The sequence below is a fragment of the Dipodomys ordii genome, unplaced genomic scaffold (genome assembly GCF_000151885.1).
Source record: "Dipodomys ordii isolate 6190 unplaced genomic scaffold, Dord_2.0 Scaffold5, whole genome shotgun sequence".
NCBI classification, from domain to species: Eukaryota; Metazoa; Chordata; class Mammalia; order Rodentia; family Heteromyidae; genus Dipodomys; species Dipodomys ordii.
This window is the reverse complement of record NW_012267221.1, coordinates 23,717,373-23,736,404: the sequence shown is the minus strand read 5'-3', so window position 1 is coordinate 23,736,404 and position 19,032 is coordinate 23,717,373. Positions and strand designations below refer to the sequence as shown.

The following is a 19,032-nucleotide window of genomic DNA, read 5'->3' as shown; positions in this document are numbered from 1 at the left end:
TGGAGTCTGTGGGATTCTTTAAATACAAGATCATGTCATCTGCAAAGAGGGAGAGAGAGTTTTATTTCATCTTTCCCTATTTGGATCCCCTTTATGTTTGCATCTTGTCTTATTGCTGTAGCTAGGCATTCTAATACTAAATTGGAGAGTGGACATCCTTGTCTTGTTTGACTTGTATTAGCACCTGTAATTTATCCTATTCTAACTAAAACAAAAATTTATAGTAGGAATATGTCTTGTGACACAAAACCTTTAACTATAACACTGGCTCAAGAATCAGGCAGTATAGAAACTGTTATTAGAGGGCAGGAAGATAGGCTTCAGAGAAGCATTTGGTAAAAATTGCAAAAACTTAAAAGGCAAGTACTTTACTGTAGCTTTATGGAATTCGATTGGAAAACAAATTGTATTTAGCTGTTGTAGGCTCTAATCAATAAGGAGATATTGTACAAAAGAGATGAGCTAGAAACTAATTGGCTGGTTCACATGTAGGAATGAGAAATTTTAGAATCAGATATTTGGGAATTTATAGGATTAGAAGGAACTACTTCTCAGCTAGTCACTAAGACATGAAATCGAGAAGCCATTTTAGCAAATAATTAAAAGTCAAGGTTTTGGCAAGAGTCCATTATTACCACTCTCAGTTATTAAGACTTAGGAAAAATTTAAGGCCACTCAGAGTAAAGGAATAGTTAGTGTCTAGTTGGGGTAGGAAAAGAGACTGAAAGCATCCATTGGCTGTCAAAACTAGATAAACACAAGTAGAGGAAAAATAGTCTGGGGGCATGAAGATAGAAAAAATAAGAGGAGGGGTAACAAGTTTGACAAGAAATGTATTTATTATCTTACGTAACTGCAACCCCTCTGCATCACTTTGACAATATAAAAAAGCAATGTGGTAAACATGCAGGGGGTTCTAGATATTGGCATTTAGAACTGACTAAAACAGATAAGATGTCCTAAGTTTTTAATACTTGTACAGCCATAGAAACCACAAATATATATGAAAGTTTGAAAGAAAAAGTATATTTTTGAGATTTAATGATCTAGTTTCTACTCGCAGGCTGAGAATTCTGCTCCACTGTAGAGGCACTATGTGATGCATACTTCATTAGTGGAGGAAGAGGATAATAGGTAAGGAAAACCTGGAGGAGGCACAGAGAAACAGTGTACCAAAGGATCAGTTGTAACGTTTCTCTGTGTATGAGATTTGGGAGTCATGAGTCTTCCTAAACACTTGATAGAATTGCCTTTTCCAGTAATCCTTAAAGTTAGGCATAGCATAGCAAATCTTTTTGTGAGCTTTAAATCTGATTGATAGGTTAAGTGTAGGTTGTGATTTACCATATACCCTTTTTACCTTTCATGTAATCTTGGAAAGGTTCTCATGTGTTGCCTCAGTACCTGAGGGGCTGCTAGGACTAGATCTTCTGCCAACCAGAATTGTAAAATTAATGTGAAATAGACTTGTATTGAGCAATAGAGAAATAGAGATTTGTGTGTTTGGTGCTGGGGATTGAACTCAGGGCCTTGGCTCTGTCCCTGAGCTTTTTTGCTCAAGGCTAACACTACCACTTGAGCCGCTTCCAGCCTTTTTGGTAGTTAATTGGAGTTAAGAGTTTCATAGACTTTCCTGCCCAGAGTGGTTTCCAACTGAGATCCTCAGATTTTAGCCCTCTGAGTAGCTTGGATAACAAGGGTGAGTCCTTGGTGCCCAGCTTGAAATTATTTCCCCCCAAACTATTGGTTGATGTATTAGGATATAATTTTGGGTTCTGAATAAATGTTTAGATATTTGGGGGCGAAGGAGAAATGGACAAGATGCAGCCTTTTGGCTTACATCTTTTAATAGCCAGCTCACAGGTTGACTGAATGTCCATTTATATAGATAATACAGCAAAGAGATGTCTTTGATAAAAGACAAAGGGGAGGAAAATAGTGAAGCAGCTAGGTGCCATTTGTTTGTGCCTATAATCCTAGTTACTTAGGAGGCTGAGATGTGAGGATATTGATTGGAAGCCAAGCAAAAAGCTTGAATTAGAGGCAGAGCTCAAGTGGTCAAACACCAACTCTGGGCGAAAAGGTCAAATATACAACATTGTGTTTAAGCCTTTGCTACTGCATACTTCACCTTCCCTCCCAAAATAGGGATGTATTAGAAGAAATAATTCAGAGTGATACTAGATAATGTTTAATGGATTATTTAAAGCATTTTCTATTTCTGGTTAAATGGCACAAATTAAGCTTGTTTTCAGTCTACAGAAAGTGTTGGAAATAATCCCTATGGGGAAAAATAACACTCCTTTCTAACCCAGGTTTGAGAAAAGGGAATCTTTGTCTAATAGCACAATATATATTTTTTTTAATGAGAGGAGGGGAGAACCCATACACGGTGATTTAAGTTGTAGCAGTAGCAACCACACGGTTTTTTTCTTTTTGGGTCCGGTCATGGGGCCTGAACTCTGGGCTTGGGCGCTATCCCTCAGCTCTTCAGCTCAAGGCTAGCGCTCTACCACTTGAGCCACAGCACCACTTCGGGCTTTTTTTCTTTTGCTTATGTGGTGCTGAGGAATCAAACCCAGGGCCTCATGCATGCAAGGCAAGTGCTCTACCACTGAGCCACCTTCCCAGCCCAACACACAGTTTTTGTCTATTGCTACAGTAGAACCCTTTCCTCAGATGAAGACTAAGGTAGATTTTCAGTGTATTAAACTAATTTCAGTTGGCTTCCCTTATTTTTATGAGAACTTGGACCTGATGTATTCTTGTTCTCTGATGGTATTATTACATGAAATCTCCTTTAAAGCAACAGGTTGAAAGTCTGTGTGCTGGAGCTAATGTTAGTCACTCTGACCATTTTCATTTTAAGGGCATTTAGTTTCTTGGACCTGGTCAATCCAATGTTTATATATGATTTTAACAATGCTGGTTGATTTCTAAGTGTAAAACTGATTTGGAATATGTAGATTAAAAGGAGTAATATGACCAGGTATTGTGACCTGGAAACTGGAATTAGAGTTGAGACAAAGCAGGAAAACAAGTAATTAAAATAAATTAGAAAATATTGGATCAATGTTCCATGGCTTTGTCTAATCCTTGTACATTACTTTTAATAATAAATGGAGCTTACTAGACAAAGATAAAAATAATCTGAGCCTGTCCTGGCAGCCTGACTCATGCCTATAATCTCAGGCCATAATCCCGGGCAAAAATTAGTGAGACCCCATCTTAACCAGCTTGCTGGACATTGTGGTACACTTCAGTCAACCTAGCTACATAAGAGATGTTAAATAGGAAGATCGAGGACCAAGGCTAGCATAGGCAAAAACTTGATATTATTTGAAAAATAACAAAAGCCAAAAAGAGCTGAGGATGTTCAGCTCTAAAAAGTCTTAACTGAAAAACCTGGGACCTTTTTTTGTTGTTGTTCTGTTTTTTGAGAGATGATTTCAGATCCAGGTTGGCCTTGAACTTTATTAGATTGATCCTTCTACCTTAGACTGCTGAGAGCTGGGATTGTAGCTGGCTATGTGTTGCCATGCCCTACTAAAATATGCTATTTTTTGGAATATTTTAAGGGAGGGTTACCATCAGATAGAGTAGAATATTGTTAACTTATCTAGTAGTTCAGAGTAAATAAGGTAAAGCTAATGTTTCATTATCCATAGTGTATTAGGTGCAGACTACATAGTCTTTTTTTGTACATATTTGTGATAAGACTGCAAAATAAGATCTCTAGGGCATTTTAGAAAGCTAGTTATTTCAAGGTATGTGCCTAAGTTTGTGTTCATGTACTGAAAAGGTTGTATTGGTTAGACTTATTAGGAAGAATATTCCTGATAATACTGTCTCCACATTAATAGAAAAAAAGGAGGTTAATAAAGGATTAGTAATAATCCAGGAAAGGAAGCTGTCATAGATGAGTAATAATTTTGTCTAAGGAGATGGTGTTTTGGGAAAAGATTATTTAATGTTAAAGCAGAGAGAGAGAGTATGTGTGTGTGTGTGTCAGAGAGATAGTAAAGAAATAAAAACAACTGCATAACTATGCATAACTGCAAAAGTAGTAAGGAAAAAGAAATAATAAGGAAATAAAATTTAGTTTAAAGCTTGTTCCCTAAAGTATTAGCTTTTTTCTCTTTTTAGCATCAAGTGATGTTGTATTTTTAGGAACCCTTATCTATAATTTAGAAGTATTTACTTAAAAGTTGGAAAAAATATTTCTTGGTGGCCCTGAAATGCCCAAAGGAATCTAAATAGATATGAAAATCTAATTAAGCAATTTGTGAGATTTTTATAGGATTACCTTGTAATTCTATTTAGGTGTTTGTGACAGGTGAAATGTACTAAAGAGAAAAGGTAAATAAGATAAACTTTCAGAATCAAGTAAAGTGATTTAATTTGTTTAAAAATTAGAAGGCAGAGAATATGAAAGATTTTGATAAGAACATAGTCCTAATGATATACTATTGATAAAGGAGAATATCTTATTATCAACAATGCTGTTATTCATATTTATCCAGTATTAGCTATTTAAATTAAGTATGCTTATTCTAGATTTCATAAGTCAGTTAAGAGTTTACCTAAAATACTCTGTTAACTCTTGATCATTTGTAGCTAATTTTGGAAAGAGGTTTTTAGGATATTTCTTTTTCTTTTTTTGTTTTTTTTGGGTCCGGTCGTGGGGCCTGAAGTCTGGGCCTGGGTGCTGCTCTCCGCTCTTCACCTCAAGGCTAGCACTCTTAACACTTGAGCCACAGCGCCACTTCCGGCTTTTTTTTTTTTTTTTGGTTCCGGTCATGGGGCCTGAACTCTGTGCCTGGGCGCTGTCTCTCAGCTCAGGGCTAGAGCTCTACCACTTGAGCCACAGCGCCACTTCCGGCTTTTTTCTTTTTGCTTATGTGGTGCTGAGGAATCGAACCCAGAGCCTCTGGCATGCAAGGCATGCGTTCTACCACTGAGCCACCTTCCCAGCCCCATCTTCCGGCTTTTTTTTTTTTTCCTCCTTATGTGGTGCTGAGGAATCAAACCCAGGGCCTCAGGCATGCAAGGCAAGCGCTCTTCTGGTAACATTTTTAATAGAAATCAAGCCACATCTGAGTTATTAGTTCTTAATATTGAAAATATCACGTGTATTCTTTTGTATGTGTGTATTATCACTTAAATTTTATTTTCCTTTAATGTTAGCTCTCAGGTGTGCAGGAATTTTTTTCTTGTGAAATTAGTGTTTCAATCTGCACCTGGTAAGCTTCTATTAATAGATTTTTTTGGGGGGGGGGGCTTGAACTCAGCCTGGGCACTGTCCTTGCACCTTTTGGGCTCAAGGCTAGTGCTCTACTACTTGAGCCACAGCACCACTTCCATCTTTTTCTGAGTTTATTAGAGACAAAGTCTCATGGACTTTCCTGCCAGGGCTGGCTTTAAACCCTGATCCTCAGGTCTCAGCCTTCTGAGTAGCTAGGATTACAGGTGTGAGCCACTGGTACTGTCTGTTTTTTAGATCTTAATGACAGAAAATAGACATAATGGGCTGGGAAGGTGCTAGAGCGCTTGCATTGCATGCATGAAGCCCTGGGTTCGATTCCTCAGCACCCTATAAACAGAAAAAGCCAGAAGTGGTAGAGCACTAGTCTTGAGCTGAAGAGCTGAGGGACAGCACCCACACCCAGAGTTCAGGCCCCACAACCAGACAAAAAGAAGAAAGGAAAATAGATATAATACAATAAGACAATACTTGTGTTTTATAAGTTGTGTTTTTTGGGGGGGGCGGGGGAGGCAGTTTTGGGCTTTATAAGGTTTTAAAATGTGGTATACAGTTATTTTTTACTTTGTTTCTTTATTTTTTTGGGTCTGGTCGCGGGGCCTGAACTCTGGGCCTGGGCACTGTCCCTCAGCTCTTCAGCTCAAGGCTAGCGCTCTACCACTTGAGCCACAGCACCACTTCTGGGTTTTTCTCTTTGCTTATGTGGTGCTGAGGAATTGAACCCAGGGCCTCATGCATTCAAGGCAAGCACTCTACCACTGAGCCACCTTCCCAGCTCTTATTTTTTACTTTCTTTCTTTCTTTTTTTTTACTTTGAAATAGTTTTACCTCAGAGGTGAAATCAGATTTTAAACTACTTTATTAGCATATACAAATAGTACAAAAAACACACCCCTCCTACAATTTTGTAGATGTGTACAGTATATTTTGAACAAGTTCAGTCTATTATATTCCTATTATATTCCACCTTTTGGTGGGTTTCATAATGTTGTCTTCATAAGTGTATATGTAACATATGTAATACTCGCCCATTCCCTGCTCTACTGATCTCTATCCCCACAAAGCCTATCCCTCTCTTCCTCATTTTGTCTAGATTCCACAGGAATGAAAATATGTAATACTTGGCATCTTGAGTTTAGTTTATTTTGCTTAACATGATTATCCAGTTCCATATATTTTCCTACATGTGACATAGTTTCATTCTACTTTGTGGCTGAATAATACAATACTTCATGGTATTACATATACTATATTTTTTCAGTTGTTGGGCACCTCCTCTGATTGTATAGTTTGGCTATTGTGAACAGTACTTGAATAAACATGAGTATGCACATCTCTGTTTTGTATGCTGATTTGATTTCCTTTCAATGGCTATATGCCCAAGAGTGGTATATCTGAGTGATGAGGTGAGTCTATTTTTAGTTGTTCTCCCTCCCCACCCCCAATATCAGAGTTTGAATTCAGAGTCTTGAGCTTCCTTTGTGCTCTACCATTTGAGCCATGACTCTAGCCCTGCTTTTGGTGAGCTGGACTCAAACTGTGATCCTCTTGGCTCTCAGTCTCCTGAGTTAGGATTATAGACATGAACTGGCATACTTTTACTTTCCTGATAAACCACCATATTGATTTCCATAAGGGTTGTACTAGTTTTCATTCCTGCTAACAGTGCGTGAGAGGGCCTTTCCCATGGCCTCCTTGCTAGCATTTGTTTTATGATTGTCATTTTGACTGGTGTAAGGTAGAACTTCAGTGTGTCTATTGATTTGTACTTCCTTTACGGCCAAGATGTTAAATACTTCCTTATGTATTAGCCATTGTGCTACAGATAACTGTACAGTTCATTTGCCCATTTATTACTTGGATTATTCTTTCTGCTAGTTAACTTTTTGATTTCTTTGTATATTTGGATATTAATAGTTTATCTGTTTAGTAGCTGGGGAAAAGTGTCTCCTATTCTGTGGACTGTCTCTTTATTCTGGAAATTTTGTAGAAACTTTGATTGGATGCAGTTCCATTTGTCAATTCTATTTCCTGGGCAGTGGAGTCCTATTCAAAATGATTGCCTATGCCTATATATGACCCAGTGTTTTCTGTAGTTTCAAATCTTATGTTAAGATCTTTGATCTATTCTGAACTTGGCTAACTTCATTCATCTCCAGTTAGCTAACCAGTTTATTTGTTAAAGATGTGAGAAAAACACTTTACTATCAAAGTAGATTCTTCCTTTATGTCAGTCTTGTAAGAATTGTCTGAAAAGTTCCTGCCTTGGCATTACATTTTAAAGTCCTTTTCTCTAAGAATCCCGTTAAAAGCTCTTTGACTTTTAGTTATATCCTGTTAATATAGCCACATCCTTTTGTGGACTGTGAACCTGAACTCAGCCAATCTGAGCAGAGGGGCAGGGCCTGCTGGATTAGGGATAAAAAGGAAGCAAACAGTTTGCATACTCTATGTGCTTGCTTGCCAGATTTTTGGCTGATGGCACAGTCTTCTGCAGAAGTAAACTTTGCCTTGTTAGTGTCTTTGTTCAGAGCCATTTCTAACAAAGAGGCTCTCTTCTCCAACACATGTTTTCGGCTCCTTTGTCAAACATGAGATGTGGGTTTATTTACAGGTCTTCTATTATGTTCCATTGGGTTTTGTGTCTTTTGTGCCAGTATCAAGCTGTATTTGTTACTGTGGCTCTGAATTTTAGGATTGATTCTTTTCTATGATGAATAACATTGGAGTTTTGGTTGGAGTTGCATTGAATTTTAAGTTTTTTTTTCAGGAATATAGCCATTTTCACAATATTAATATTCTGCCAACCTATGAACTTGAGAAGTCCTGCCATCTTCTGGTGTCTTCAGTTTCTTCAGGTCAGGAATTTATTATTTTTATTTAAGTTTATTTAGTTAAGTTTCTTCCTATATGTATTTTTGAGGCTACTCTGAATAAAATTGTTTTCTTGATTTCTTTCCTAGCTACTGATTTTTTTGGGGTGGGTTGTGGGGGATTGAACTCAGGGACCAGGCACTTTGAGCCACAGGTGCATTTTTTTTGTTTTCTGGTGGTTAATTGGAGATGAGTCTTACAGATTTCCTGCCTGGGCTAGCTTTTGAACCCTGATCTTCAGATCTCAGCCTCCTGAGTATATAGGATTACAGGTGTGAGTCACTAGCATCCAGCTTCTGGTTTTTGTTTTTGTTAGTCTTTTAGCCTCCTGTTAAATGTAGAAGTTTTTTTTTTTAATTTTAATTACTTGTTTTGTGTGTGTGTGTATGTATAAAAGTTTTAGGGCTTAAGTATAGGCGTGTATCATATGTAAGTAGGGATAATTTGACTTTTTCCTTCTTTGGGAGACCTTTTGTTTGCCTCATTTCTGTGGCTACAAGTTTCAGTACTGTATTGCTTAAGGGGGGGAAGAGTAGATAACCTTGTCTCTTGTTCTTGACTTTAGAGGAAATAATTGCAGTTTTTCCACACTTAATATGATGTTGTTTTTGTGTTTGTCATATATAGCTTTTGTTATGAAGTTCCCTCTTCCAAGTTTCTTCAGAGCTTTTTTTGTCTTTTTTAATTGCAGATAGTTTATTGGCAAGTAAATGGTTTCAGCTGCAGTATAAATTCACTTGAACAGGAGACAATAATCAAGTTAAAAGAATCTGTCAGTATTTGGGCTGTCATGTAGAAATCAAAAATCACTTGGGCCAGATCTTAAAGAAAATTTGTCCTCTTATTAGTCCACATGGAATGGGTCCATAGTACTTGGAATCTGTAGAATTCTGTAGATTGTCTCCTTCTAGCCAAACATGACCCATTGGCACTTAGCAAGCATGGGGTCCTGAGTTCAAACCCTAGTAATAACTATGGTTTTTAAAGAAATCTGATAGACTAGTGGTGAGGATTTTGTCTCCTTCCAGACCAATTACTTGTTTACAAAAATTTGACTTTGGATCACTTGGACTTTTTGCAATCACAATGTCATCTCTTTGGATATCATAAAAATGCCGACTAAGATTTTCTGCAAAGACAATATCTGAATTATGAATTGTAGGATTCATTGATAGTCCAGAACACACTACAACACCACCAACGTATTCAAAAGCACAATGGGCTATACAGCCATACTGAATAGTATAGCCAGCATAGTTCTATGTTGAGTCTGCTACCATTGGCCATAGGTATGCTCTGCAAATGCAGATGATCCATAGTTTTAGGATATCTGAGCCCCTGAGCAGTTCTCTGGGTTTACGTCCTTCAGAGCTTTTAAATGGTTTATATTCTCTTGGATCAGTTTTTGTAGGTCAGATCAGTAAGAAATGTATCTCTTTCTTCTAGATTCTTCAGTTTATTCATGCATAAATTTCCAAAGTATTCTCTAATTAGCTTCTGAATTATATTGTTATATCTTGTGATGATTCCTTTTTTATCTGCAACATAATTAATTGAGACTTTTTCTTTTGGTCAGTTTGACTATGAGTTTATTGACTAAGGATTATTATTATTATTATTATTTTTGGTCGGTTGTGGGGCTTGAATTCTGGGCTTGGGTGCTGTCCCTGCGCTCTTCAGCTCAAGGCGAGTGCTCTACCACTTGAGCCACAGCACCACTTCTGGTTTTCTAGTGGTTTATTGGAGATAAGAGTCTCATGGAGTTTCCTGCCTGAGCTGGCTTTGAACCGTGATCCTCAGATCTTAGCCTTCTGAGTAGCTAGGATTACAGGCGTGAGCCACCAGTGCCCAGCTGACTAAGGATTATTTTACCTTTATAAAGCACCAACTATTTCATCGATTCATTATATTGCTTTAATCTCCATTTTCTTAATTTCTTAATTTCTGTTTTTTCCTCTAGGGGCTGAAGGTCCATCCTTTATATGAGAGTTCTCTTTTTTGATACAGCTATAAACATCTTAGCAATGGCTTTGCTATATCCTAGCAGTTGTATTTTTATTATAATGATTCTATGATACCCCACTCCCAACCCTAGTGTGTGTTTCTTCAATAGCCCACTATCATTCAAACAGTATTTTTTTTTAGTTTCCAGGTACTTGAATGTTTTCTCTAGTTTCTTTCTTGATTTCTGATTTATTCCATTGTGATCTGGTAAAATATGGGAAGAAATTTGAATTTTATTTTTATTAAGACTTGGTTTATGTCCTAAAATGCGAAATCCTGGACAAAAGTTCCATGGGCTTCTGAAAAGAATGTATATCGTGCAGCCGCTGGATGAAATATTCAGTAGGTGTTTGTTAAGTTCATTTGGGCCATAGTATCAATTTTGAAGGTTTTTTTTTTTTTTTTGGTGGATTGTTTCATGTGAGAGTAAGGTATTATGGTCTCCCACTGTTACTGTGTTGTGGTCTCTATGCTTGTAAGTCCAATGTAGCTTTTAATGAAAGTAGGTGTGCCAACATTTTATGTGTATGCGTTAACAGTTGTTTTCCTTCTTTTGATGGATTATTCGATTTATTAATGAGTAGTGTGGTTTTGAAGTTTGTTTTATCAGATACAAGTGTAGCTACTCTTTTTTTTCAAACTCTTTATTGTGATTAAGTGATTGCATAATTTCCAACTTTCATACTATTGTGGAACAGTGATGCTTAGTTAAAGTCACAAACACATTCTAACTTTCATGGGGCAAATTGTCTCTATAATATTTATGAGTTATATGAGCTTTGCAATAGTTATTTCTTCCACCTTGGGTGATGTGTACTTTGTTCTTTTGTTTTGCATAGCATCAGTTGTTCCCTCCCTCCCATTGCTTCCATTGAGTTGCTTAGTTCATTTTGATCAATGTCCAGTCCAGTACAGCTGATGGGTTCCGCTGTTTTATGTTTTTCCCTGATTTCCTCTGGTTCTGTGTCTTTGTCCTGGTTTCCCTCCAGTTCGCACATATATATCATATATGTGGTCAGCAGCATGGGGTTATTTAGTAGTGATTCAACCTGAGAGTCCCCAACCCCCCCCCCCCCCCCCCCCCGGTCATGGGGCCTGAACTCTGGGCCTGGGCACTGTCCCTTAGCTCTTCAGCTGAAGGCTAGTGACCACTTGAGCCTCAGTTCCACTTGTGGCTTTTTCTGCATATGTAGTGCTGAGAAATCGAACCCAGGGCCTCATGCATGCAAAGGCCTTAAAAGTCTTGTTAATTTTGTCAAATCACCTTACATTTTGGATTTAACATCCACTTATCAGGGAGATCATGTGCCGTTTGTCTCTTTGCTCTTGGCTTACCTCGTTCAACATGATTTCTTCTAGCTCCATTTCCCTGTAAATGCCATTATTTTGTCCTTTCTAATGGCTGCATACTATTCCGTTGTATATAGATACCACAATTTTTGGATTCATTCATCTGTGGTGGGACATCTGGGTTTTTTCCCATATCCTGGCTATTATGAACAGTGTGAGTGTAGCTACTCTTGAGGCTCTCTATAGCCTGCTCTTAAAGATGCCTTTATTTGGAAAATCTTTTGTATCTTATTGCCCTTTCCTTACCTTATTTATGTCTTTTACCCTAAGATGAGCATTATCTTGTCATTGTCAGTGAGATGTATTACTTGTAGGGAACAAATAGTCAGGTCTTGTTTTTTAACCCAACACTGCTGTTCTTGTCTTTGTTTAGTGCCAGTCTTGTGGTTTGAACTAAGCCTGGACACTGTCTCTGAGCCTTTTTGCTCAGGGCAAATGTACTACCATTTGAACCAGGCTACTACTCCTGACTTTTTTGGTGGTTAATTGGAGATCAGAGTCTCATAGACTTTGCTTCCCCAGGCTGGCTTTGAATTTGAACCTTAATTTTCAGACCTCAGCCTCTCAGGATTACAGGCATAAGCCACTAGCATCTGACCTGTTCTTGTCTTTTGATTGGAGAATTGAGGCCATTTAAAATTTGTTATTAATCTTGAGTGGCATATTTCTGTTACTTTGTGTGATGTCTGCTTTTTTCCCCTAACCCTATTTGCTAATCTATTTGCTAATCTAATGGCATTTATTATTTTCTGGTTCTGTTTCTTCCTCTTCTGTGTGTAGAATTTCGTTATGTTCTGCAGTGCTAGTTAAGGTAGTTATGAATTTCTTTTTAGTTTTAGTTTGTCTTGGAAGGATTTTATTCTCCTTCAAATTATGAAGGATAGTTTTTCTAAATACATATATCTGGCTTGACAGTTGTATAAGGGCTTGGATTATGTCCTTAATTCTCACCTTGCATCTATCTAGTTTGTGCTAAGAAATGTTACTTCAGTAGGCTTGCTTTTTGTATGTGATTTCTCACTTCTGCGTTGTAGCTTTCAATATTTGTATTATGTATGTATATTTAATACTTTAATATGTGTAGGGATTTTTAAAAATCTTTCCTGTTTGTGGGTTTTTCTTTTCTTCTTTTTTTTTTTTTTTTTTGGTTGGTTGTGGGGCTAGAAGTCTGGGTCTCTCTGTCAAGGCTAGCACTCTTAACACTTGAGCCAGTGTCATTTCTGGTTTTCTGGTAATTAATTGGAGATAGTCTCACAGTCTTTCCTGCCCCTTCGATTCAGATCTCAGCTTCACGAGCAGCTAGGATTATAGGTGTTCGGCACTGGCTTTCATCTCCTGTTTGTGTTTTGTAAGCCTCCTTTACCCTGGTAACCCAATTTCAAGATGGGGATGATTTTTTTTTTTTGCCCTTATTTTGTTAAGTATATTTTCTTTCTTTCTTTCTTTCTTTTTTTGGGTCTGGTCGTGGGCCCTGAACTCTGGGCCTGGGTGCTGTCCCTGAGCTCTTCAGCTCAAGGCTAGCGCTCTACCACTTGAGCCACAGTGCAACTTCCGGCTTTTTTCTTTTTGCTTATGCAGTGCTGAGGAATTGGACCCAGGGTCTCAGGCATGCAAGGCAAGCGCTCTACCACTGAGCCACCTTCCCAGCCCCTGTTAAGTATATTTTCCATGCCTTTAGCTTGTATATCTTCTCCTAATATCCATGATTTATGTATTTTTGTTTTTGTTTTTTGGTCAGATGTGGGTCTTGACCTCTGGGCTTAGTCGCTGTCCCTGTACTCTTCAGCTCAATGCAAATACTCTACCGCTTGAACCACAGCACCATTTCTGGTTTTCTAGTGCTTTTATTGGAGATAAGAGTCTGATGGACTTTTCCTGCCTGGGCTGGCTTTGAACCGTGATCCTCAGATCTCAGCCTCCTAAGTAGCTAGGATTACAGGCATGAGCCACCGCCACCTGGCTGGGTTTGGTGTTTTGATGTTGCAAAAGGAGAGGAGAGGATTATTATTAACATTTTTTTCTTTGATTGAATTCCTCTACTTTTATCTTTGATCCATGATATCATATTATTATTATTATTATTATTATTTTTGGTTGGTCGTGGGGCTTGAACTCTTGGCCTTGGCGCTGTCCCTGAGCTCTTCAGCACTACTTCCAGCTTTATCTGTTTATGTGTTGCTGAGGAATTGAACCCAGGGCCTCATGCATGCAAGGCAAGCACTCTACCGCTGAGCCACCTTCCCAGCCCTCATATTATTTCTTTTTTAAATACAAGTGTTTATTTTGGAATGCTTTTATATTTACAGAAAAGTTACAAAAGGAATTCTCTATATTCCTGATTCACCTTCCCTAATGCTATCATTGTCTTACAATCATACTACATTTGTGTGATGCTATATTATCCACTTGTTCCATTCTTTTGGTAAGGCTGAGTTTTTACTTTGGTAATTGAGCCTTTCAGTTCTGAGGTTTCTGCTTGGATTCTTTCCTGTCCACTCCCCCAAGGATTTCTAGATTTTTTTTTTTTGGTCGGTTATGGGGATTGAACTCTGAGCCTGGGCGCTGTCCCTCAGCTCTTCAGCTCAAGGAGAGTGCTCTACCACTTGAGCTCCAGCACCACTTCCGATTTTCTATTGGTTTATTGGAGATAGGAGTCTTACTGTCTTTCCTGCCTGGGCTGGCTTTGAACTGCCATCCTCAGATCTCAGCCTCCTGAGTAGCTAGGATTACAGGCGTGAACCACTGGCACCCGGCGATTTCTAGATTTTTATTCAGTTCTTCTTACATATCCTGCATTGTCTTCCTATAGCATTCAGGTGTTTATTTGTATTTTCTCTGAATTCATTCACATGCTTATAAAATCCTCTAATTTTATTCATCATTCTTACATCATTGTTCTTTTGAGTTCATGGTTCGAAGTTTCATGTGCTTCACTATTGTTCAAATTCTTGGTTTAAGTGAAATCACCGAATTTTGGAGGAAATATGTTACCTGTTTTCATACATCTTATGTTTATACATTGAGATTTATGTGCATGAAGCCCATGTTATTGGTTGGGAGTTTTAATCACCTGTAGTCTTTCAGTTGAAATAGTTCCAGTGTTGTAGCAGTAAAGTTTAGTGACTGGGCTAAGGTTATTTCTTGCTATTATTGGACTAAGGAGTATGGCTCAGTAGATAGGCATTTGCCCAGGGGGCAGGACAGTAGGCCTGATACTTGTATCACAGTCAACATTGAGGTAAACTTGACATTCTTTTTTAGAAAGTAGATTGTCTGCTTCTGTGCCTCTTGCCATTAAGGTGTTGGCTGCAGAGAGTTTTACAGTTTGTGAGCTTGCCTGGCAGGTTCCCACTTGCTCATATGTTTTCTCCCTGCACCCCTTTTCTGCCCTCAGGAGAAACAAATGTCCACAGCTCAAGATAACCCCTAAATACATCAGCATGGTGGGGGGAACTGAGCACTGAATTCTGTACAGACTGGGGGATGTCTGAAGGATTGTGTTCATTCTGCCTACTTGTCTCAGTCTCAATGCTTACAAACCCCATGTAGCATTTCACTTCTGTTTTTCCAGGAAGAGGTAATAGAAGTGTCATGATTCAGGTCTGGACTCAGTCCTGGCTTTCAGCAAATACATGCTACGATGTTGTTTCCATGCATGGGTCCCAGTATGTTTAGGGCCTGTTCTTCACCTCTTTGTGTGGGGAGGAGACTGTGGGTATCACTTCAGGCAATGGGGAGACTGGTTCTAGAGACCAGATTTTAAGCCAGCCACAGGCTTGATACTTTGTTTCCATTCTAGACTCAGATATTTATTCGCTGTTGACCATGGAGCATCCTTGTTGTACCCTATGCTGCTGGTGAAATTCCTGTAGATTGAAATTGTCTGTGGGATCAGGTCAGCCTTTCCCTTTCCTTTCACACTGAATCTAGCAGGTGTCCTAAGACTCCTTGAGCCATGAGCGTTCCTTGTTTTCATGTCCATATTAGTATCTCCATTCTAAACTAATAGGCACACTCAAGATGATACCTTGGCATTACCTTCTGAGACTAGGAAAGTGGCAGAATATCCTTATGCACTGAGGTTACTTAAGCCTTCCACATTGAAGCACTGGATTTAAGGCTTTTGAGAGGCATGAGATTATCTTGCATTTTTAGCCAGCAGTCTGTCACCCAAGCTGTCTGTTTTGCCTTGTGATGATATCTTCAGCATTCCTGGGGATGAGTTTGGAACTGTTTGCTGACCTTGGTTTTTTGGTGGGTTTCTGTTATACTACTATATTTATTGTGATTCCTGATGCTCTTTCTCTTCTCAGAGCGTAGTCTCTCCTGCGTTACCTGACTTTATTCATGGAGTCAAAAAAGTGAATGCTTTTGATCTACCATCTTGCCCTGCCTCTTCCCAAAAGTCAGATTTAAATAAGCATATTCATTTTTTAATACTACTAGTATGCATAATACGGACTGCTACTCAATATAAAGGTTAGTTTACAATGTTTCTGGTAGTCTTTATATGTGAAATCTACTTTTGTGGGCTAACTTAGGAAATTTGTGCGAGTTTATTCTGCTTGCTTTGTTGGTCAATTTTTGCTCCCTGTAAACACTTCATTTTGGAGATTTTTGGGTTAGAGGTTTCAGTCCGGTGACCACAGTCCTGTTGTTTGCACATCAAGTACATAGTAGAACGTAACATCATGGGCTGGAACATGAAAAGAGAGAGAAAGAAGTGTCTGTGTCCCACAGTGTTTTTTCAGAGGAGTGCCTCAGTGACCTAAAAATGTCCAACTTACATCCCACTAAAGGGTTTGCCTACCTCCCAATAGTGTCACCCAAGGGAGAAACTTTAATCACTTGGCCTTTTGGGGGGGCATTTAAGGCCCAAACTATGTACCACAGCAAAACTCTTGGAACAAGTTGATTATTCACAAGAGTGAGATTGCCTTCTTACATTCAATTTTAATGAAGTATGGTTTCAAAAAATAAGCTGGATGGGGCTGGGAAGGTGGCTCAGTGGTAGAGCGCTTGCCTTGCATGCATGAAGCCCTGGTTCGATTTCCTCAGCACCACATAAAGAAAAAAAGCCGGAAGTAGCGCTGTGGCTCAAGTGGTAGAGCACTAGCCTTGAGCTGAAAGCTGAGGGACAGTGCCCATGCCCAGAGTTCAGGCCCCAGGACCGGACCAAAAAAAAAAAAAAATAAGCTGGAGCCAGGCAACAGTGGCTCATGCCTATAATCCTAGTTACTCAGGAGGCTGACATATGATGATTGCAGTTCAAAGCCAGCCTGGGCAGGAAAGTCCCTGAGACTCTTTCCTCCAATAAATCACTTAGAAAGCCAGACGTGGCGCTGTGGCTCAAGTGGTAGAGTTCTAGCCTTGAGCTGAAGAGCCGAGGGACAGCACCCAGGCCCAGAGTTCAAGCCCCATGACTGACCAAAGGAAAAAAATAAATAAACTGGGCACCAGTGGTACGTGGCTGTATTTGTAGCTACTTAGTGAGGATCACCATTTGAAGCCAGCCTGGCCAAAGAGAGATTCTTACCTCCAATTAACCACCACAAAGCTTATTTTCAGCTCCTATTTTGAGCTGTGGCTTAAGTGGTAGAGTACTAGCCTTCAGCAAAAAACTCAGGGATAGTTTCCAGACCCTAAGTTCAAGCCCCAGGACTGGCGCAAATAAATAAATATTAAAAATAAATGTGAAAATATTCCCGAACATGCATCTCATTACACAGCTCAGTTAACATGGAGAAGTTCTCAATCCTGTGATAATTGTCAGTTGTGTTTTTAAGTCATTGTGTGATCTGCTGACTGTTTCCCTACTCTTTTTTTTCTATTTTAAAAGTTACTTTTATCATAAAGGTGATGTTCAGAGGAGTTACAGTTATATAAGTCAGTCAATGAGTACCTTTCTTTTTGGACAGTGATCCCCCTTCCTTTGTTCCCAGTTTTCCCCTCTCCACCTACAGATTGTATAGTTTATTTTCAACATGGTGTCTACTGAGTACCACTGAATAAACAAGACAGAAAGGAAAACAAAAGCAACAATGAAAAATTCTTGTTTTCATCTTTTGGAGTTCATTTCAATCAATATTGTTTTATGTGCTCAGAAGCACATAGGCATTCACCTTTGTGCTTGTTCTTAATGTTGTAAATCTTCCTCTCCAAAAGCAAATGATGCCCCAAAAGTAATGTAAAAGTGATTGTACTTGAGTGATCAAGTGAAAATTTGTGATTTGTTGAAATGCATGTCTTTTGCAAAAGTTGGTGTTACATGAAAACTGTGCAGCCCTGAACCCTATGAATCCTGGTTTTCCCTAGGTGCTTCCCTCAAGAATCATTACCTGTGGATATCAAAAGTCTACTGTTATTTGTCTTTTCAGTCTCTTGAATCTCTCTAGATAGTTTTCTCCTGATTTCATAGAAATAGCTCTTACCTGGTTAAGATTGCCATTAATTACCACATTGTTACATCCAAGAGTCATTTCTTATTCCTCATTTTATTTACCAAGTATTTGACATGTTTATATTCTAGAAGTGATACTCCGTCATTTGCTTTTGTACACCACTTTTCTCTCTCACTAGCTATTATTAATTTTCTTGTTAACTTTGAAATGCCCCAGAGTTTCCTTGTGTTTCATGTGCATTTCAGTACCAACTATATATGTTGATGATAGTCAAATTTATTAGTACTCCAGTCTTCAGCTTTGACTGTAGACCCACGAACTACATCAGCATCTTTGTATATTTAACAGGCATTCCAAAAAAAGTGCTGTTTGGCACCCCTGCTCCAAATCTATCGTGTTGGTAAAGACAAAAAACCTTCAAAGTGTCATTATACATTTGCTTCTGCCTTCAAAATATTTTCTGACTGGTTCTACAACTTTTCATTAGTACCCTAGTTTAAGCCACTATTATTTTTTAGTAGCCTTCTAATTTACTATGTTGTTCTTTCTTTTGCTTCCTCCCAACAGACTGTACAGCATCCATGGTGATCCTGGATTTATTTTAATAAAATGCAACACAGATTATATTATTCCTCAGTGCCTCCTCTCCTGGTTTCCTACAGAATAAAATAAAGTTTTTAGCTAGGTTCTGGTAGCTCATGCCTATAATCCTAGCTACTCCAGAGGTTGAGATCTGAGGATCATAGTTTCAAACCAGGCCAGGCAGGAAAAAGTCCATGAAATGCTCATTTCCAATTAACCACCAAAAAACCAGAAGTGTAGCTGCAGCTCAAGTTGTAGTGTGCTAACCTTGAGCAAAAAAGCCCTGGGACTGGCACAAAATCATTATCATCATCATCATCCTTGGAATAGACTTAAGTAACAGTGCATAATGACTTGTAATATCGTGTATGATCCTTTCCCTGCCCTGGCCCCCATTAAAAATTTTGTTTTAAAATTGTACAGAGGAATTACTGTTATATAAGTTAGGTAATTTATTTCTATTTGGGCAGTGTCACCCCTTCCTTCACTTTCTCCCAGTTCCCCCCTCCTGTTCCCACCCACAAGTAATTTTAGTTTAGTTTACTGCATTTGTTCACT

General features: G+C 38.7%; 1 protein-coding gene and 1 pseudogene across 1 annotated transcript in view; one reads left to right on the top strand and one right to left on the bottom strand.

The window, feature by feature from the left end:
- Window positions 1–19,032, top strand: part of Sp3 (Sp3 transcription factor) — a 57,590-nt gene that overhangs the window by 20,684 nt on the left and 17,874 nt on the right. The gene's annotated exons all lie outside the window — the stretch shown is intronic.
- Window positions 8,898–17,970, bottom strand: LOC105993787 (annotated as a pseudogene).